Here is a 23,491-nt window from a genome sequence, read left to right as displayed (position 1 = left end):
ATTGAGGGAGGACATAGAAGCAATTCAGAGGCGGGCTGCTAGGTTTGTTACTGGTAGGTTTGATCATCACGCTAGTGTTACGGAAATGCTTCAGGAACTCGGGTGGGAGTCTCTAGAGGAAAGGAAAAAGCTCAGATCCTCAAGCTTCCCTAGCAGGCCCTGACCAAAATCCTATCAGAATGAAGAGGGAAACAATCTGGAGAAGTCTACCTTCGCCTAGCGGTCTAAGGCGCTGGAGTCATGGACTGTGCGGCTGGTCCCGGCGGAGGTTCGAGTCGTCCCTCGGGCATGGGTGTGTGTGTTTGTCCTTAGGATAATTTCGGTTAAGTACTGTGTAAGCTTAGGGACTGATGACCTTAGCAGTTAAATACCATAAGATTTCGCACACATTTGAACACTTTGAACTAGACTGCCTTCTCCAAGGTACCGGAAACATCTCTGGTGTTCACCATAACCAAGAGGATAACCCAACGATGCTGCTGACATTTTGCAAACACCTTTTTTAAGAAACTTCCTGGCGGAATAAAACTGTGTGCCGGACCGAGACTTGAACTCGGGACCTTTGCCTTTCACGGGCAAGTGCTCTACCAACTGAGCTACCCAAGCACGACTCACGCCCCGTCCTCACAGCTTTACTTCTGCCAGTACCTCGTCTCCTACCTTCCAAACTTTACTGAAGCTCCCCTGCGAACCCTGCAGAACTAGCATTCCTGGAAGAAAGGATATTGCAGAGACATGGCTTAGCCCCAGCCTGGGGGATGTTTCCAGAATGAGGTTTTCACTCTGTAACGGAGTGTGCGCTGATATGAAACTTCCTGGCAGATTAAAACTGTGTGCCGGACCAAGACTCGAACTCGGGACCTTTGCCTTTCGCGGGTAAGATCTCTACCAATCTGCCAGGAAGTTTCATATCAACGCACACTCCGCTGAAGAGTGAAAATCTCATTCTGGAAATATCCCCCAGGCTGTGGCTAAGCCATGTCTCCGCAATATCCTTTCTTTCGGGAGTTCGCAGGAGAGCTTCTGTAAAGTTTGGAAGGTAGGAGACGAGGTACTGGCAGAAATAAGCTGTGAGGACGCAGCGTGAGTCATGCTTGGGTAGCTCAGTTGGTAGAGCACCTGCCCGCGAAAGGCAAAGGTCCCGTGTTCGAGTCTCGGTCCGGCACACAGTTTTAGTCTGCCAGGAAGTTTCATATCAGCGCACACTCCGCTGCAGAGTGAAAATCTCATTCTGGAACCTTTTTTGCGTATGCTGCTATATTGACTTTATTTCATCAGATACGTGTGTGATATAGCATAAGAAACCAAAATACAAAATTAGATAACAGGAAGAAGATCGTTATTGGATTCTGGTCCACTTGTTTTGGTACGGTTACGGTGTACTGGCCTGCTGTAAGTAAATGATTCCCTAGAGCGACTTGGTCTGAGTGGTTGTTGACCGGCACGTAGAGTGGAGAGAGAGATGTGTGCTCGCGGCGGGCTGATCGATTTCATTAGCAGCGAGTCACGCACCTGCCCCCAGTTCCGCCTGGCCTCGCGGCGATACGAACGCGCTTCTGTGTGCGGCGTGGGGCCTAGCTGTCAGGCGCGCCGGCCTGCGGTCGCGCCGCCCTGATCGGTCCAATCTGGCGTCCATAATGCAGGCCGCCTGTGGCCGCGGCTGCGGGCGCTAACAACAATATGCGATATTCAATGGGGGCATCCAGCCCGATAATGGACGGCCACGGCGGCCGGCGCTACTTATCGGCAGGACGCGGCCAACTTTGCGCCCGCGTGCATAATGCAGGCACGCACAATGCCCGTCTTCTCCGGCGCTTTGTCCTCCCCGCGACGTCCATCCTGGACGCCGTAATGCGTCCTGCCTCCCAGGCTGCACGGGAGCCGCCCGCGCATTTCGGTGAGCTCTATCTCTGATCGTAGCGTGAACAGAGTAAACTGTATCAAGCAGTGGCTCCTGTACGACATGTTCCACTATCTGTTGGTTCACAGAAATGCTACTGGCGTACGTAAGCTTCAGACCACTTCCGTCTTTCTATACTCTCAGTCACGTGTCATCATCTCCTTTCGAGCCTCATTCTCTAATTCTTCCTTACTCTCCTAAACTAATCGTTGTATGGTTCTCCTTCCCTCTTATATTTCCTATTTCTTCTCAACACATTTCTATCGTTCTCATCCATTCTCATTTATCACTTATTCTTCATACTTATGTATCTTCCTTTTCTTCTCCTTCTTCCATACATGCTTCCTTAACTTCTTTCCTTCAGTTCCTTTACTTTTTCCTCCCAAACATTTCCGCCTTCTCTGTTTCGTCTTTACACTCATTAACAATTATTTCACTCCACCTCCATCTTGTAATTATCTCTTTCTACTTTTGATCTTCTTCACCTTAATTTTCTCCTTCCAGTTTTTTATCAATTTTCTTCTACAGTCATGTCTTTCTTTCTTTCCTCTCAACCTCTTCAACCTCCCAAACACTTCCCTTACTCTTTCCCTTCAGCTTTCTTGACTTCCTCTTACTCTTCTTCTTATACCTTTCTTCTACATTTCTTCTCATTCTTCTTTTCAGTTCCTCACTACTTCGTGTACAAATTACTTCCTTTCCTTTCTCTCCATCTCCCACTATCTGTTCTTCTCCTCCTCCACCTCCTCCTTCTCACCCACCACCTCTTTCTATTCCTCCTTCGTCTCCTTCAGTTTCTGCTTCCTCTTCCTTGTTTCGATGTCCTCCTTACTCTCTTTCTACTAACTGTATTTCTTCTTCACTAGCAATTGCTCTTCCCACCTTGGATGTTCTTTGCCTAAACTCCCCAGTTCACCTACTTGCTTGTTTGTCTCTTAACCTGTTAAGAAAAGAAGTTTGCAGTTTAATATCTCTTCGTCTAACCCATTTCATCTTCATTTCTCCTCTCCACACTCTCTTCCTCCTTATCTTCTATCCATTTCTACACTATCTACATCCTCTTTTCTTCAAATGAGTCTTCTTATTTACTTATCATTGTTCTTCCCATTTTATTTCTGAGTATTATCTTAATTATATTTTCCTGCTCCCTGTTCTCTGTCTTTTTTGTTATGTTCAGTTTCCTTCTTTCACTATGTATTTCATCGATTTTATTCTATTATTTTTTCATCATTTCTTCATGTTGACATTTTTCAACACCACCATCAACTGATGCTCATATGACCACAAGAGTAATAACTTTTTATGTAATACTATCGTTCCTGTTTCAGTTTCCCTTCAAGAACTTTAATCACAGTGACTTAAATAGCGTTTCATATGCATTTTCCATTTTGTTACTATCCTCCTTACTCAAACCACTAGTCAAACTATATATATATATATATATATATATATATATATATATATATATATATAATCAGTAATCAGTCAACTGCTTGTGAAACTGATTGGTGGAATTTCAGAGCTCTAATTATACCCAATTTTCCTTGCCAATAGTCCTACATAGGTCACAAAAAATCAGTATTTTGTATAATCTGTACTTTTACTTGTTACACATCTCTTTACAGGTGTTATCTCTAAATCCATCAAGATGAAAGAAAACAAAATATCTTCTGAGCCATAATGTACATCCCTACAGAAAATTGCCTAAGCTACTGCACTTCTAACTATTTTATACATCAGTGCAAATCTATTTTCAATTTAACTATAAGTGCACTTCATAGTGTAGAACTCAAAGTAACACACTGCAAGTTCGTACATTCTCATTACCAAATTTTCTTCAGACTTGTAAGCTTTGGTCACACAGGGTCGTGTTGAGATCAAAGACGTTGCCAGGTTTAATGACCTTATAGGTCACAAATTATGTCGCATTACTCCTTCTGTTCTCAGTATTTATCATCCATGAACATTAAATACCTAGGCAAATATCTTCCACCGCAAACAACGACTTGGAGATATTTCCCTCCAATTATCTTTTATCCTGTAGCTGCAGTAGTGCTCTAGTAAAGAGATGTGTTTCTTCTGTCTTCACCGAAATTGTCACTTCAGGGTCTTCAGAAATACAAGCCCTATGTCATTTCTGTCACCGTCTTCTGCTTTCCACTTTTTGAATAACATGTGTTTGTCATATCATGTCATATGGATCTAGATTCTTCTCTTTGCTTCTGTCACCTGTACGTCACCCTGCGTAACGACTCGTCCTAAAAATTTGTCGTTCAATGCGTGATAGTATTTCTACGTCTGCATTTCTGGTGCTCAGTGTCTCAGTTCAGTATAAAGACGACAGAGGTTTAGTATCATAAATTTCTATCCTTAGTACTGCTAGAGACAGTGTTTTGACCCAAAACTCAATGTAACACCCGTATTTGTTCATATAAAGATTGTCTTATCTGAGATTTTTTGTTGAAGCTGCTAGCTATGTACGTAAGTTCCTGTACACCAGACAATCTCAAATCCCCAACACGCAATGAAGTACTTCGTGTCGTTCCTATAAAAAGCGCAGTCACTTCTGCCTTCTCAGAGCTGAATTTTGACCTATTTCGCTTACATCTTGAGCTGTCTGCATCTCCGCCATAAAAATTCCGATTTTCTCAATGTCGAAATACTATCCTCGTATACTAACAAAAAGCTACAGCCCTTCTGATTGGAAACATTGACATTTGTCCTTCTCGAGCCAAAATGATCAGCTTGTCGCAACACTGTGTGTACATGAAAATTCTAAATGTCTCTGCGGATGTTCATCTTTATTCTGTACTGCATGCTGTCCATAGGCGTCTTTCGAACGATTCTCCTCATCTGTAAACATTAAATTTACATTAACTTTGTGGATCACGTGTCTTCTCTTTTCTATATTCGCTCTCATACTGGCAGCACTTATTAATTTAAAAAAATGTTGTGTTCAGTGCTGTTCAACAACTGTTCATCACAAAATGGGACCAGAACGCTGTTATTATTCTGTCCTGCGTAATGCATTTTTTTCCCTCTCTGCTTACCTATACATGCGACTGTTTCTCAGTGCTATTCGCTAATATTTTCTCCACATGACGTGATTCGCACCAATTACTCTAATGGATTTAGATAGCCAGAAAAAAAATAAAGCATTTACGTGGCTTGTTCTCACGTCATGACCAGTGGTGTAGATGGCGTAAGAATCAAAAGGCATTAACACTCATATGCACGTTTTATTGCTAACGCGGAAACCTATCAGGTAATGGCACAGTCTGCGATTAAACGCGAGGCATGATAAAAACACAGCATCGACTGAAAAAAATCTGCCAGCCGCAAACCCGGGCGGTGGGAAAAAGAGACAAAATGATAAGAGGTGCCGTAATTCGTTTGGCATCCATCGACAACTGGGTTGGAGCGCGAGTGCGTTAAAAAACCAGCGAGAGGGGCACGCCGAGCGTTATTTACTCCGGCACTTGTTTACAAATTGCCCTTCAATTATTGCCCACCCCCCTGACTGTGCTGGTATCGAAACGTCATGTGCGCTATTTTTTCCCTCTTTTGTATCTCTTTTTTCATGTGGCTCATCAGGCCGCACACCTTTCAACTCTCACTTTCGATACAATGTTGTTAGCGGCACCCTCGCTGTACTTTTTTTCGAGGGAGATGAAAGAGGCAATGTGTGTGTGTGGTGGGGGGAATGGGGGTGAGAGAGAAGGAGAGAGAGACTGTGAAACAAAAATAAAAGGGGAAAAATGGATGCCTGATCTGTGTCGTTCACTCGATACTTTGAAAGGGCTTTCGGGGCAGAGGTAATGGATTTAACAGATTGTTAACATTGCAATGATTGTCCCGTCCTTCGCTCGCCCCCATTTTCACACCGCACACTCACAGGCACGTGCGCACACTGACGTACATCCGTGAGTGTCCGGACACAAAGATACGTGGCACAGAACGACAGCCAATAATAAAAAAAAAGAGGAGAAGGGTTGCGTATTGGAAGGGGTGCGTACTGCGGTGAGAAGGGTGGAAGGCTTTTGGGGGTGAGTACGCAGCAACACCGGTGCCCACAGCGGGGGGTGGGCGATCCGTTACCACCAAACCGCGTGTCCGTCAGCGGGCGAGTCGTGGGCATCATTACTGCGGGGGTTGGGGGTGGCACGGACGTGCGTGTGGTGTGGGGTGTCACCCGCAGATTCGAGCACAATATTATCGCCGCTTTCAATCACCGCCTCTCTCCGTCCCGTCCGTCCGGCCGCGCGCCTGTGTCCGCGCGTTCCGCAGCTTCCCTCGCCGCCCCCGCCGCCGCCCCCGCGCGCCTGCGACCGGCGACGTCGCCGCCACGTCCGCCGCCGACCGCCGCTCGCATTTTAGCTCCGACAGCCGGCAATGTGTCCAATTGATTCATAGATATAACAACCGCCAGCGCCACCGCGCCACACGCGCACTCAATCACACGCGCGAGCACGTAGCCCCGACGCACCGACACGCGTAATGTATCTGCCGCCGGTATGCTGACGCCGTAGCCGACGCCGACGCCGCCTCCGGGGCAGCTGTCGTGGCTACGACGCGTTTTAACTTTCTCCAAGCCTAACCTCAATACCTGTTGCTTCTCCCTCTTCTAATAGACCATATCAAGGGGAATAATTTAGTGTAAACAATGATACCCGATCTAAAGCTTAATTTGATGAAAGATATCAGACTATGAATAACTAGCTTAGTGTGTGCTGCTTCACTTGCAATGACTGTACGGTCAGTACATTTCTTTTTATTTTTCTTTAATCGAATTTTTATATTGTTCACAAATTGCAGTATCTTCTAAACAATGCACGCTATTAAAGCCCATAGAAGCATGGTCATTTCCGAATTTACCTCTGACCAAAAAGGGATTGGGGCAGCTAGAGTCAAAGGTATATGCTAATGCTACAGTTTTTAGTTCTTGTCGTGGTATTTCTACAGAAACTTTGAAACGTCCCGTTAGAAAAATTTATAAATGACTGTGCTGATAAACCTCTTACATTATTTGATTTTCAAACAACTGAGCAGAACTGAACGTACTCAGACATTTAGCTCTTTACCTATTCCGATCAACACTAAACTGACACACAATATTTTTAGCGCAACGCAATCTGACTTAATAATCCCTACAAAAGAATGGCCCTGACTAACAATAACTTATACCTTTCATTAATCACTTACCTCACAAAAATCTTCGTTACTGGAACTACTGCAATACAGCGAGCGCCAATAGTGCCAGCTAAATAAAAGATTCTAACTACTGAAGGCACTAACTGCTGATAGGCATAGTTAGCAAATGAAAGATTTTGATAGAGAACAAACTATGTATTTACCTTAATAGTGTTCAAAAGCCATTATATATATCAGTTCATGACATCCAGTCTTACAAATTTACTGTCTCTGATGGACACATGTCCAGATCATCCGTTCTCAAAACTCCGCCATCTCTCTCCCCACATCCACCCCTGCTGGCGTCTCACCTCCAACTGCGCAACGCTACGCGCTGTTAACAGCCAACTTCCCAACACTACAATGGCGAATATTACAACAATGCCAAGCAGCCACAGACTGCACACAGCACAGCCAGTGAATTTCATACAGAGCGCTAGGTGATGTTACCAACCGGAAACCTAAACAGCCTACTTAGAACTTCCATACCCTAACACATATTTCTTTAGAAATCAAATACCTATTTTCATAGATTTACCTTTCAAAGTTTCAATATAATGAAATATATGCATAAAAAATTTTCATCCTCTTAGGGGCCGAATTTCCTAAAACAATGAAGGACGAGTTTTTTTCTCTAACCGAGAAGCCAGATACAAATTTGCTTAGATTTTGCTTAAAAAATTCTTACCTAACGAAATATTTTCATAAAATATTCCATCCAAACACATTTATGCACTTTTTTACTATCACTATTTTATTTATTTATTTCCAACCGAGAAGTCAAATATCAGTTTTCACAGACGTAGCTTTAAAGATGCTCTATTAGGACTTTAACAACGATTTTATTTCTAAAAATTCTTTCGCCCACTATTTTACCGTCTTAATGGTGGAACTTACAAAAATGCTAAGGTAGACACTTTAATCTCGGACAGAGAATTCATATACCAAGTTTTGCAGATGTAGGTTCAAAATTTCCTCGGTCATGACTCATTTTCAAAAACCTTTTCGTCCCCTACTTCACCAATTTCGAACAAACCCTTACTAAATGATGCCTACAGTGTAAGATCAACACAATCTCCAAATTTCGAACTTCTATCCTTACCAGTTACATCTGGTCTGGGATGAGTCACCGAATGAGTCGGTCTCTATTTCACCCCCTTATGTGTTGAATTTCCAAATAACTTAAACATGTTATTTTGATTTCTGACTGAGAAGCAAATATACATATTTTCATAGATTTGGTTTAGAAAATGCATTCATAATGAAATATTTCAGTCAAGTCCTATTTCGACCCCTTAGGCGTTGAATTTCCAAACACAAAAGATGTTTTAGTAATTTCTGACTGAAAATTCAAATACTAATTGTCATAAATCTAGCTTTATAGATGCTTCATTATTCCTTTAATGAGGTAATGATTTGTTTTTAAAAAACAATTTCACCAACTATTTCACCCCTAAAGGGGTCAAATTTCCAAAACGCTGAAACACGGAATTATTAATTTTTGAGCGAGAAACCAAACACCGTTTTTGGTATTTCTGGCTTGAAACTTGCACTAATAGCGACATATTTTCTAAAATCCTGTCATCTTCTATTTCAACTTCTTAGGGAAGGAATTTCCACTTGATAAAAGTGGAATAAATTGTTCACATTCTGAAATTAGAATTTACATTATTTCATGATTTGTAAAACAAAAGCCTATGGACTTCAGATCAGCCCTGGGAATAAGTCGACTGCAAGTGACAGAAAAAGCTAAGTGAAATATTATTTAATACCGAAATCGAAGTATTATTGCTGACATGTACTACATTTATATATGCTGATGACCTATGTAGAGTGAATAACGATTTGCTATATAGACAGAGGAAGGGACCCGTTTCACGCTTCAGTCAAAACATTTCAAACTGAAAGACACAATTTGAAGACCATCAGCAAACTGACACCCAGTTACTATAAAAGATTTCCTTACTTCCAAATAACAAGCATCATGAATCAAAAATCATCAAGAGATATATTCTTTGACTATCTTATGTTAGTCGCATGTAAGATCTGACGTTACTCATCAGACTCCTCATGTGTATGCAAGATGTCAAGAAAATTTTCCATATGTTGATATGTTGCAGTACGGACCGAAACAAGAAAAAGATGTTCACCAATCATGGGCTCTAAAATGCATACTTTGAGAGCCGCCTTAAGGGATGCATTTGAGAGGACTTGTTTAATGGAGTTTCTTCCTTGTTTTGGTCCACACTGCCACCTTTCGATATAGGGAATGATTTTCTTAACACATTCTACATTGTGAACTGATCTGAAAGTAGGGTATATAGAGGGTGGTTCAGCCACAATAACTTATAAGACAGACGAAATTAGCTAACAGCACGGGCTACAATTATAGTGCAGCTTCCTACACAGGATGCGCTGATATGAAACTTCCTAGCAGATTAAAAATGTGTGCCACACCAAAATTCGAACTTGGGATCTTTGCCTCTTGCAGGCTACTGCTTTACACACTGAGCTACCCACAAGTATTGAGTCGAGGCTGGGTAGCTCAGTAAGTAGAGCACTTGTCTGCGAAAGGTAAAGGTCCCCAGTTCGACTCTCAGTTCGTGCACGCAGGTTTAATCTGTCAGGAAATTTCATATTACAGTCTCTTGGACCATGTTTAGTTTTTACACTAATGTACATATTATTTTTCAGTCGTACTCGTGGAAATACGCTTAAAACACCTTTCCTTGCAGGCTCAATACCTGTTGCTTCTCCCTCTTCTAATAGACCATATCAAGGGGAATAATTTAGTGTAAACAATGATACCCGATCTAAAGCTTAATTTGATGAAAGATATCAGACTATGAATAACTAGCTTAGTGTGTGCTGCTTCACTTGCAATGACTGTACGGTCAGTACATTTCTTTTTATTTTTCTTTAATCGAATTTTTATATTGTTCACAAATTGCAGTATCTTCTAAACAATGCACGCTATTAAAGCCCATAGAAGCATGGTCATTTCCGAATTTACCTCTGACCAAAAAGGGATTGGGGCAGCTAGAGTCAAAGGTATATGCTAATGCTACAGTTTTTAGTTCTTGTCGTGGTATTTCTACAGAAACTTTGAAACGTCCCGTTAGAAAAATTTATAAATGACTGTGCTGATAAACCTCTTACATTATTTGATTTTCAAACAACTGAGCAGAACTGAACGTACTCAGACATTTAGCTCTTTACCTATTCCGATCAACACTAAACTGACACACAATATTTTTAGCGCAACGCAATCTGACTTAATAATCCCTACAAAAGAATGGCCCTGACTAACAATAACTTATACCTTTCATTAATCACTTACCTCACAAAAATCTTCGTTACTGGAACTACTGCAATACAGCGAGCGCCAATAGTGCCAGCTAAATAAAAGATTCTAACTACTGAAGGCACTAACTGCTGATAGGCATAGTTAGCAAATGAAAGATTTTGATAGAGAACAAACTATGTATTTACCTTAATAGTGTTCAAAAGCCATTATATATATCAGTTCATGACATCCAGTCTTACAAATTTACTGTCTCTGATGGACACATGTCCAGACCATCCGTTCTCAAAACTCCGCCATCTCTCTCCCCACATCCACCCCTGCTGGCGTCTCACCTCCAACTGCGCAACGCTACGCGCTGTTAACAGCCAACTTCCCAACACTACAATGGCGAATATTACAACAATGCCAAGCAGCCACAGACTGCACACAGCACAGCCAGTGAATTTCATACAGAGCGCTAGGTGATGTTACCAACCGGAAACCTAAACAGCCTACTTAGAACTTCCATACCCTAACACATATTTCTTTAGAAATCAAATACCTATTTTCATAGATTTACCTTTCAAAGTTTCAATATAATGAAATATATGCATAAAAAATTTTCATCCTCTTAGGGGCCGAATTTCCTAAAACAATGAAGGACGAGTTTTTTTCTCTAACCGAGAAGCCAGATACAAATTTGCTTAGATTTTGCTTAAAAAATTCTTACCTAACGAAATATTTTCATAAAATATTCCATCCAAACACATTTATGCACTTTTTTACTATCACTATTTTATTTATTTATTTCCAACCGAGAAGTCAAATATCAGTTTTCACAGACGTAGCTTTAAAGATGCTCTATTAGGACTTTAACAACGATTTTATTTCTAAAAATTCTTTCGCCCACTATTTTACCGTCTTAATGGTGGAACTTACAAAAATGCTAAGGTAGACACTTTAATCTCGGACAGAGAATTCATATACCAAGTTTTGCAGATGTAGGTTCAAAATTTCCTCGGTCATGACTCATTTTCAAAAACCTTTTCGTCCCCTACTTCACCAATTTCGAACAAACCCTTACTAAATGATGCCTACAGTGTAAGATCAACACAATCTCCAAATTTCGAACTTCTATCCTTACCAGTTACATCTGGTCTGGGATGAGTCACCGAATGAGTCGGTCTCTATTTCACCCCCTTAGGTGTTGAATTTCCAAATAACTTAAACATGTTATTTTGATTTCTGACTGAGAAGCAAATATACATATTTTCATAGATTTGGTTTAGAAAATGCATTCATAATGAAATATTTCAGTCAAGTCCTATTTCGACCCCTTAGGCGTTGAATTTCCAAACACAAAAGATGTTTTAGTAATTTCTGACTGAAAATTCAAATACTAATTGTCATAAATCTAGCTTTATAGATGCTTCATTATTCCTTTAATGAGGTAATGATTTGTTTTTAAAAAACAATTTCACCAACTATTTCACCCCTAAAGGGGTCAAATTTCCAAAACGCTGAAACACGGAATTATTAATTTTTGAGCGAGAAACCAAACACCGTTTTTGGTATTTCTGGCTTGAAACTTGCACTAATAGCGACATATTTTCTAAAATCCTGTCATCTTCTATTTCAACTTCTTAGGGAAGGAATTTCCACTTGATAAAAGTGGAATAAATTGTTCACATTCTGAAATTAGAATTTACATTATTTCATGATTTGTAAAACAAAAGCCTATGGACTTCAGATCAGCCCTGGGAATAAGTCGACTGCAAGTGACAGAAAAAGCTAAGTGAAATATTATTTAATACCGAAATCGAAGTATTATTGCTGACATGTACTACATTTATATATGCTGATGACCTATGTAGAGTGAATAACGATTTGCTATATAGACAGAGGAAGGGACCCGTTTCACGCTTCAGTCAAAACATTTCAAACTGAAAGACACAATTTGAAGACCATCAGCAAACTGACACCCAGTTACTATAAAAGATTTCCTTACTTCCAAATAACAAGCATCATGAATCAAAAATCATCAAGAGATATATTCTTTGACTATCTTATGTTAGTCGCATGTAAGATCTGACGTTACTCATCAGACTCCTCATGTGTATGCAAGATGTCAAGAAAATTTTCCATATGTTGATATGTTGCAGTACGGACCGAAACAAGAAAAAGATGTTCACCAATCATGGGCTCTAAAATGCATACTTTGAGAGCCGCCTTAAGGGATGCATTTGAGAGGACTTGTTTAATGGAGTTTCTTCCTTGTTTTGGTCCACACTGCCACCTTTCGATATAGGGAATGATTTTCTTAACACATTCTACATTGTGAACTGATCTGAAAGTAGGGTATATAGAGGGTGGTTCAGCCACAATAACTTATAAGACAGACGAAATTAGCTAACAGCACGGGCTACAATTATAGTGCAGCTTCCTACACAGGATGCGCTGATATGAAACTTCCTAGCAGATTAAAAATGTGTGCCACACCAAAATTCGAACTTGGGATCTTTGCCTCTTGCAGGCTACTGCTTTACACACTGAGCTACCCACAAGTATTGAGTCGAGGCTGGGTAGCTCAGTAAGTAGAGCACTTGTCTGCGAAAGGTAAAGGTCCCCAGTTCGACTCTCAGTTCGTGCACGCAGGTTTAATCTGTCAGGAAATTTCATATTACAGTCTCTTGGACCATGTTTAGTTTTTACACTAATGTACATATTATTTTTCAGTCGTACTCGTGGAAATACGCTTAAAACACCTTTCCTTGCAGGCTCCCAGATTTTAAATAAAAATTTGATAGTAAAATAGAAGTACACATCCAGAAGAAATTGTAGTTTGCTAGATTTATAACTGGTTTTTCTACTTGTAAGACGCTTTATGTTATTGCGGCAATGATCAAAAGATTTTGATGATTCATGCTGGAATCCATTCTGATCTATTGACAGGCTTAATAATGGGTAATGAAGGTCATTTTTCCCTCTAGCGTTGTAGGTATGGACTGTGGTGGTCTACATTGGTCCACATTGGATTCTTACAGAAGTCAAAGTAGGCGTTTTTTTATAGATTTAGAATACGAATATTACTTTTAAAATTGTCTCCTAGCTCAAGGTTACAAGTAAGTTGTAACTTTACATTAACGTATATTGCTACCGTAATCAATAGGATGTATACATTAACTGAACTTAACTAGTCTATTCGCACCGTTTCTCTGTCTTCCTTTTGTGGATGATTGTAGAACACGTCCCTGTATAGTTGTTGTTGTGGCCTTCAGTCCTGAGACTGGTTTGATGCAGCTCTCCGTGCTACTCTATCCTGTGCAAGCTGCTTCATCACCCATAACGTACTGCAGCCTACATTCTCTGAATCTGCTTAGTGTATTCATCTCTTGGTCTCCCTCTACGATTTTTACTCTCCACGCTGCCCTCCAACACTAAATTGGTGATCCCTTCATGCCTCAGAACATGTCCTACCAACCAATCCCTTCTTCTAGTCAAGTTGTGCCACAAACTCCTCTTCTCCCCAATTCTATTCAGTACCTCCTCATTTGTTATGTGATCTACCCATCTAATCTTTAGCATTCTTCTGTTGCACCACATTTCGAAAGCTTCTATTCTCTTCTTGTCCAAACTATGTACCGTCCATGTTTCACTTCCATACAAGGCTACACTCCATACAAATACTTCCAGAAACGACTTCCTGACACTTAAATCTATACTCGATGTTAACAAATCTTTCTTCTTCAGAAACGCTTTCCTTGCCATTGCCAGTCTACATTTTATATCCTCTCTACTTCAACCATCATCAGTTATTTTGCTCCCCAAATAGCAAAACTCATTTACTACTTTAAGTGTCTCATTTTCTAATCTAATACCCTCAGCATCACCCGATTTAATTCGACTACATTCCATTATCCTTGTTTCGCTTTTGTTGATGTTTCATTTTATAGCCTCCTTTCAAGACACTGTCCATTCCGTTCAACTGCTCTTCCAAGTCCTTTGCTGTCTCTGACAGAATTGCAATGTCAAATCCTCAAAGTTTTTATTTCTTCTCCATGGGTTTTAATACCTACTCCGAATTTTTCTTTTCATTCCTTTACCCTTGCTCAGTATACTCCCTGTATTATCCAGCAGGAATCATCCAGCATAGCAGTACTCCACCGTTCTGTGTACCACCGTTCCAGGAAAGAAATGTCGTGGGCTTATAAGCTTGATCAAGTTCACCTACAAGGTCTCTGTAATTTTCAGCTATCTTGTTTCCCAAGAACAATGCTGTATCGTTACGAAAATAACGTCATTCATGCAGCTGATCAGGGGTTAGAATGAATTCAAAGTGTGTGTCCCTCAACATCCGGCGTATCTGTGGACCAATGAATATCCCCCTTGTTATCTTTTCTGCGCTGAGTCGTGAAAACACCTTACAAACATTGAAACGCTGCTTCATTGTTGTGCACACCCTCAAAAAATGCCGTCATAAACTAAAACTAAACTAAACTCCTCCCGCACAGGCCATGAAGGCCCAAAGTTACCGACCGGCCGCCGTGTCATCCTCAGTCCACAGGCGTCACTTGATGTGCATTTGGAGGGGCATGTGGTCAGCACACCGCTCTCCTGGCCGTATGTCAGTTTCCGATACCGGAGCCGCTACTTCTCAATCATGTAGATCCTCAATTTGCCTCACAAGGGCTGAGTGGAACCCGCTTGCCATCACCGCTCTTCAGATCGTATGGTCACCCATCCAAGTGATAGCCCAACCCGACAGCGCTTAACTTCGGTGATCGGATGGAAACAGGTGTTACCACTGCGAAATGCCATCATAAGTCACAACCTAACGATTTTGTTCGGATTCAGGAGAGGTCCTTCAGGAAGATTTTTAGACCCAGATACCAAACCGGTTCGTGGAGGCCATTCCCTTTGTGTGCAGAGTTTCTCTCTTGTGCTGTTGTCCCATTCACACAGATAGAAGCAATACTTAGCGTAACCCACTTGCAAACCCAAAAGCATCACAACAACTTTCAAGGCTCCAACTATCAGCCATTCATGATTACTATAATTAACACAGTTTACAACGCATTTCAAAAAAATGGTTCAAACGGCTCTGAGCACTATGGGACTCAACTTCTGAGGTCATTAGTCCCCTAGAACCTAGAACTAGTTAAACCTAACTAACCTAAGGACATCACACACACCCATGCCCGAGGCAGGATTCGTACCTGCGACCGTAGCAGTCGCGCGGTTCCGGACTGAGCAACGCATTTCAACATGATATAACTCTCTTTAGCTAAGGCAGCATATGCGCCAGGGATGGATGTCCTTTCATTACTATTATGTAACAATACAGCCTTCAGGCTTGTTTTTGAGCTGTCTAGAAAGAGTCTCCCCTCGTCTGATTTATATGTAATGTTCAGGTCTTCCAACAAACATTCAACTTCACTGCAGAACGTTATGTCGACTTTAGTACTGGAATGGCACTCAAGTTTTTTCTGACGCTGCCGCGAAAGCGATACACGTATGGTGTTAGCGAGACGATCCCACTGCTGCAGTTCTGCTTTACACTTTGGAAGGCCTGAATCCCTAATTAGATCATTAAGTTCATGTTTTTGATTTTGCGAGGTTCTCCAGATGATGATGTTGGTGTAAATGTAGGGTCAATGTGACTGGCGGATAACTGCACTTTTTCGGCTGTATGAGTTGGTTCAGCATCATTGCCATCACTGTTTGATGGTGGTGCATGTGGGTGAACACGCACTGGTAGTCGTCCGCCATGAGCCACTAGGAGAATGACAGATGGGATGTCAGGGTATGAATATTCCTTTTCCTCTTCAGATTTACTCCTTTCCTGAAGGGAAGCTTTAGCGTCGTCTTGTTGTCACTGTAGGATTGTATCTTGAGGTGCAAGGAGAGGATGTTGTTTGGTGATCGATATCGTCTTTCTAGAACACAACTGCACACGTTTATTAAGAGGGTTCTTTGGTAATAAGAATACGAAAGCTGCTTAACTCAAGATAGTTAAGATGTTGTAGTACAAGCTCTCTATAATAGTCCACGTCAGCCTCACTGCTGGTGTAGTACAAAGTCCCACTATGTACACCACTCTGGTCGCTAGGTACTGACTGACTCCAGGCTAGAGGCTGAGGTAACTGCGACATCGACTCCCACTAGGCTGCTTTTGATGATTCGACTCATTGATTCACTGGATGACTGAGCCCTCTAGAGGTCTGCGGTGGCGATATAAGTACTGGCAGCCGAGAGGGCGTTGGCGGCATGTTTCTTACAGTCTGTCTTTGGCCTCTATCGACCTTCTCGCAACCTCTTTGCCATCTGGTGCGTTGGCGACAGCTTACGCCAGCACAGAGATGTAATACAAAGCAGTGTGATGTATGATTTGTGGGTTCACACCAAATAGCAGGCACACAAAACCTTATGGACATGCTTTTACCATTCATCCAACCATTCAGTGTAGCCAAACACAAGGTTCAGTGCACATGTAGAGCCCCCAATTTATCATGGTCTTCATCTCGACATCCCAAATTCAAGGTATATACTTGTTTCACTGATTAAGTCAGCAGTCATCTTCTTGAACCACAATAACACAATAACATCTGCACAAACGTAACGGAAGTTACATTTCATACTACATCATCATAAACTAAAGGCTATGACTTGTCGATTTAACCACATCCCTCTCCATTGTCATCCTCTTCAATTCTTCATACGATTTTATCCCCATATCTTCTTTGATGTTATTAAAATACGTTGCTCTTGGCCTGCCTCTTGGTTTTTTTTCCTTTCCTTTAAATATATTCTTTAGGGGCTGGTTGTGTCTCATTATGTGCACTATCATTTTTGATTTTGTTCTTCTTATATAATTTAGCAGCCTTCTATTCTCATTCGCTTCTCTTAAGACCTGTTCATTACTTTTTCTATCTACCCATCTTGTTTTCGTCATTCTTCTGCAGATGCACGTTTCCATTACTTCCAATCTCTTTTTCTCTGCCTTTCCCAGAGTCCACGCTTCACATCATACTACAAGCCGACGGAATTTTTGTGAAATTGTACACACGCTTAATAAATACAATTATTCAGTTTTAACACTTCATCTCATGTACATTCAGCGCCAACCATTATGACACTCTTTCCAGTAACACGTGAAGAAAATCAGCGCAACAGCATGTAGTAGTGACGAACGACACTGAAAATCGAGGTTGGTTTCTACATTCGACTACGCTCAAACGACGGGATGGTGCGCATATGAGTCATGGTGTAATGCAGTCTTACCAAACTGCACCGGAAGCGTCCATTTCACTCACAACAGTGGAATCCTTGTCACAATGCCTTTGCATGTAGCCCTTATAATGTTCCGTAAGTATGACTTTGCAACGTAAATACCTTATTTAAATGTGACCCTGAACTAGGAAACAGTTGTGACCTTGATATTCGTGTTCAGCCCACCTAAATCTACAAGCACGGCTGCGTTCGTTTGTGTAAAAAATAAAAATTAAAACTTTGTCTACCACTGTTACTTTTAACGTATTTCATTGGTGAATATACATGTGTGTACAGGGTAATTCATCTGCCCCTACCTATGGGTTTCATACAAACCGCTATGCCTTCAAGTACCACGTGCAAGATTTTCACACTGTCTCGCTTACTACGCACAATTTATTAGTTCTACACAAAAAGTTATCAGAACCTTTTTGTAGGAAATCTAATTTTGTTCTATTTTGTACTGGGACAAATTTTCCTTTGAGACCATTGTTTTCGAATTAGTCAAGAAAAACGTAGAAAACTGACCTTCAAACGCGTTTTTCTTGAATAGCTCGTGAACTGTGGCCCACGGAGTTTACGTATTCTAAACATTAAACTTCATACAGGGAGATCTTGTTCACTTCTTCTGTAAGACTAATAGCTGGACCACAAATAACGAGAGAATATAAAAATTCTGCACATGGTTTTTGAAGGCATTGTGGGTAGCATAAAACCTATAGGCAGGAGCAGCTGAATCAGCCTGTATATTGTGAAGGTACAGTTAAAATGTCTGACCCCTTGATGAGGAACCTACGAGACGACTGCAGGTGAACACCATATACGCTGTTCGATTTTGTGCAATCAATACTTTATTTTGTAGTGACGATTCACCCCACAAAATTATTCCATGAGACATTATTGAGTGTAAATGTGCAAAAAAAAATTAGGAGTTAGGAGGTTGATTCCTTTGTTTCCAAGACTAGCAATTATACAAAGAGCAATAGTAGCTGAATTTAATAGTCTGAACAGCTCAGTAATAAGCTTCTTCCCATATAAGTTTTCATCAGTGCGCACCTCCAAACATTTGGAACGGCCTATCCTGTTTACTGACTCCTGTTCATATGCTGCAATTTTTTGTATGGCTATATTTGTTGCGCAGGAACAAATACAGCGGGTTTCCAGAGAACTATTCAATAATTCTTTGAAAAACGTAACTAACACACTAGGACCGTCTTCAAAATAAGCAATTGCTTCTTGATGTATGTTAAGTGGGATGTCATTCACATGTAACAGCAATGGAAAATGACCTAAAATTTAACCATAAGAGACACTCTTCCAGAGAGAAAAAAACTTCCATTTTCCATGAGGCCTAAACAGAATTTGCTCTGTTTTTAGTGTGACGTCTTACACTAGTGGCAGCATTTTCCCCTGAATCAGTAGTACACTCGGCCAGCGGCCCTTGTATCACAAACAGCTTATGATGTTAAATACTTTCAACAATGCTGGAGAAGGGTAAAAATATCAATTAGGAGATAAGAAGACCTGACAAACAAAACAACGTGCAGCATGATAAGTAGAGCAAAGGATCTGCAAAACGACGCTTATCTCGATACTTGTTTGTGGTAGTGAGAACTGAGTGTCAGGGAGAAAAGACACTAGAAAAATCAAAACTTTTTCTACGAAGTTTCTGAAAAGAGCGAGAATATATTAGGAGATCAATTACAACATGAAACTACACAGGAGGGTCTAAATAAATTTACCATGAATGGCAGACTTCACGATTGTAGTATAAAATGGAAAACGCGTGTGGAAAAAGAGAGAATCAAAGATAGCCGGTTAAAAGACATTGTCTTTCTATTCATATACTGAGTGAGAAAAACATCAGTTCATAAATTTTTTGTGTCACACATACAATTTAGTTATTGTGCCGTTACATGTCTCGAAACTGAAAAAATTTATTTATGTGAAAACTGGCTTTTTTAGAGTATAGACTCCCCAACAATGTAACAGGCAAAGGAGCTGTGGAAGGACACATCACAGGCAAGGGATGTTCAAGATAAAAAAAAATACAGGAGTGGGCGTTCTCAGTCGTGACTCATGCGGTGGTGGATAAGATCAAAGAAATCATTCACTTCTTCTGGATGAAATCATTACTGAAACATTTGGTTTTCAAAACTTGTGTGCGAAGTGGGTACCAAAACAGCTCAAAGTCATCAGAGGATGAACTTGGAATGTGTAGTACAGAATTATTATTCTCATTGAGTGGTCAAATATCAGTTCCCTGAGAAAGAATAAGTTTTTACCACCACCTATGAATTTCAGTTCTTTTGATATTATATGTCCCAAAACTCGTTTATACTAAAAATAGAAATTTTAGAGTCAAGCCGCCACTCCCACCAACGCCCCCTCTCCTCACCACACCATGGAGAACGTCAGTGGACACGCTGAAATGGAACCCTGGCTCGGAAACGACTGAACCGAAAGTTAGAAGCAGAAATGGGAGAACTTCAAATTTACATTATTCTGCTGACGATGATATAAATACAAGTAAATTCTTTTTTGAAATAATTTAGTTTACATTCAAAACAGGCTGATCTTTTTCGAGTTTTTGAGAAATTTATTTGATGGCCAAAACAATACTTGGTGTATTACGACCAGATGACTACAACCGGAGGTATGATCACATTTGTGGAGACATGTCTAAGTGGTAAATTCGTTCGTTCGCAAACGAACAGATCGCAATGTCCCACCTCAGCCAATGTCCTCTGTGAATTGTGGAACGCTGCACTGGACCTCTTTCACACTATGCATACTGCAAATGCTTTATTCCAGTTAACATTTACACTTGTCGAAATTTCTTCGATGAACTATTAAAGTAGCTAAGTTGCTCTATTATCAAAATTCTAGTTCTGCTTCAAGGGCCCTGAAAAGTATTAGGAAACATAGTGAAAACTTTTCCGTGTCAAAAAAAAAAGGAGATATTGCTGCCAACCGCAGTCAGAGGACTGCACATGCTACTCTTCATCACGTGTGCACACGAGCGTCGGTAACAACTACAGCGACGTAGCTCTATGTCGCCACAATAGAAACGTGAGTATGCAAACAATAGTCGCCTTCCACTTTGATAACCGTAAAACAGATTCACTACGGGTGCAGCTGACGTGCAGTTTGGAGACAATGGGCAGAATGGGAAATGTTTTAAGTGATGCATAGCAACAAATGACAAAAGCAATTCCCATTATCCGTACAACCGAGAAATTTTCAGCTTTATGCACAGTGCGTATGCTGCGCAAATTGATTAGCACTTGAAACAAGACTGCTTGACAGTGGATTAATTAGGTTTCAATGAATATGTTTAAACTCGCAATTTTGATATATTAAACGCTTCTAAAGTATCTCTAACCCGTCTCTTTTTCCTGGAACATCATTCTTTGACTAGTCTTTGATGTCAGACAAGATTTTAGGCCCCTTTGGGCTAGCCTCGCTACCTGCATCGAATAAAACCAATCGATATGCAGACTCAGATGTGAAATGAAAAACTAAGTGCAACGAAAAATATTTGGTTGGAAGTAAATGACAACGACAGACGAGTCGAGGGGGAGGGGGGGGGCTTGCAGAAATCAGTTTACTCATGAGTGAGCCACCGAGCATGTAGTTTAATTCCCAAAAACAAGCCTACATCTTTTACATTCTCCACTCACACTGTCAGTATGATCTTGTGTAATTCTAAGTCACATGAATCTGGAGAAACAAAAGCTAAAGTCTAAATATGCAGAGAAAATACAGCTTCCCAAGTCTCCTTAAACGAGAGCTGTGTCTCCTGAGATAAAATTCAGGTTTCGGATGTCAAAATCGATGTCTCTCACGCCGAATCCAAAATCTACCAGTCTCCGAAACCTCCCCCCTCTGAGTTCTCCACAGAGAGGCCACCAAAGAAACACTTGAATGAGATTTTCACTCTGCAGTGGAGTGTGCGCTGATATGAAATTTCCTGGCATATTGAAACTATTTGCCGGACCGAGACTCGAACTCGGGACCTTTGCCTTTCGTGGGCAAGTGCTCTACCAACTGAGCTACCCAAGCACGACTCACGCCCCGTCCTCACAGCTTTACTTCTGCCAGTACCTCCTCTCCTACCTTCAAAACTTTACAGAAGCTCTCCTGCAAACCTGCAGAACTAGCACTCCTGAAAGAAAGGATACTTCTTAGACATGGCTTAGCCACAGCCTGGGGCATGTTTCATTCTGGAAGTAAAGCTGTGAAGACGGGGCGCGAGTCGTGCTTGGGTAGCTCAGTTGGTAGAGCGCTTGCCCGCGAAAGGCAAAGGTCCCGAGTTCGAGTCTCGGCCCGGCACACAGTTTTAATCTGCCAGGAAGTTTCAAAGAAACACTTGTCCCCCAATTAGAAAGTTCGTTAGTAGCATTCTGAGTGGGATACCACATAATAAGACTTGCCCTCCCACCTCTGAGAAGTCTATTTAACTGCTAGCCAGTCTCCTGTTTTTCAAAACAAACAAAAATTTAATACTTTCGTGGCAAACTCCCACACCTAGGAAAAGTTGGTGCCCAGACCAGTGCGAGAAAAACTCGAGTTTGGTTTTATCGGAAAATGGCGCCTAATCTCTCACTCTCTTTATATTTTTGAGCAAAGTCCAGTCATTTTGTGTCCTGCTCTTTTTATCAGTCATCAGATCAACAACCTCCATGCCCGGGCGACAAAAAGTCAGCAGTGGCTTTTTTTCAAAAACTGACCAACGTTCCTCAAGTTTGGCACACCCACGAAAGTGCAATACCTTATCTGACACTGTGGCTAACCGCACTGTATTTTAAAGGTTCCGTACCCCACTCCGTAAAAACGGAACCACAAGAGGACTGCTCCTTATCTGTATATCATTCTGTATGTCTGTCTGTCTGTCCGACTCTTCAGAATCCTTTGTCTCAGGAACGGGTGGATGCATCACGTTGAAATTCATGTCACATATTAAGGTCTACTGTCCCTTGGTGATGTGAGAAAAAGTGTAGCGTCTATGTCAATGGAACCAAAAGACACAGCCAATTATATAGTATGTTGACTCTCGCAGACTCACTTACCAAAACCTACAGGGTTTTTATCGTTTACTTAGAATGGTGAAATTTGCCAAGAAGAAATGTTTCATATGGAAAGTACCGTAAGGGGAGAAATTATAAAATTGTTAATTTATAATTATATCACACGAAACAAAGTTTCTGAAATTACAACAGTTACTCCGGAAAAGTAAGGTTTGTCCAAATTTGAAAACGTGTTCCATGGTACAACATTGCCATGTACTTAGAAGTAAATATTCGACTGAAATTTGAAAGCAGCGCAATCTTGTCGATGTTGCAGTTAATGGACTACGTGTTACATTTTTGCTCTACTACACATCAAAAATCAGTAAGTGAAATAAAATTAAGAAGTTGTAAGTTGCAAACCATTTTGAAATAGACGTTATTGGCAACTAAAACAAATCTCTAGTTTCAAGGCAGGGAAATTGGTAGACATTAAAGTAACTTAGTTCATTTGCAAATGTCATGATGTCGTGGGGGAAGACATTCTCCCGTTTAAACGTACAATATGGTGCATGGCCGACGAATTAGAGCTTAACCGTCCACGCATTAAGTAACTAGCCTTGAAAAATGCACAATTTTACTCCACATAAAACTCCGTAACCGAAGGATTACCAGTTTCTTCCAGATAGGTTTAATGTACAACGTGAGTATTTTACCGTGAGACAACGAAGTATGTAAAACGACAACGCATCGAATTAAAACGAGGAAACAAGTATTCAATATTTTTTAAAGCTATCCGGAGACACCAATGTTAACCTCCTCCCGTCCCCCGCCCCA

At 41.0% G+C, this 23,491-nt stretch overlaps 2 non-coding genes across 2 annotated transcripts; one reads left to right on the top strand and one right to left on the bottom strand.

The window, feature by feature from the left end:
• Positions 1-21,636: 21,636 nt before the first annotated feature.
• On the bottom strand, positions 21,637-21,711 carry Trnas-cga (transfer RNA serine (anticodon CGA)). The gene has a single exon. It is a non-coding gene; the product is annotated as a tRNA-Ser (tRNA).
• A 195-nt stretch (positions 21,712-21,906) lies between these two features.
• Positions 21,907-21,981, top strand: Trnas-cga (transfer RNA serine (anticodon CGA)). The gene has a single exon. It is a non-coding gene; the product is annotated as a tRNA-Ser (tRNA).
• Positions 21,982-23,491: the final 1,510 nt, after the last annotated feature.

The sequence above is a fragment of the Schistocerca nitens genome, chromosome 9, assembly GCF_023898315.1.
Source record: "Schistocerca nitens isolate TAMUIC-IGC-003100 chromosome 9, iqSchNite1.1, whole genome shotgun sequence".
NCBI lineage: Eukaryota > Metazoa > Arthropoda > Insecta > Orthoptera > Acrididae > Schistocerca > Schistocerca nitens.
This window is presented reverse-complemented; position numbering and strand designations above follow the sequence as displayed.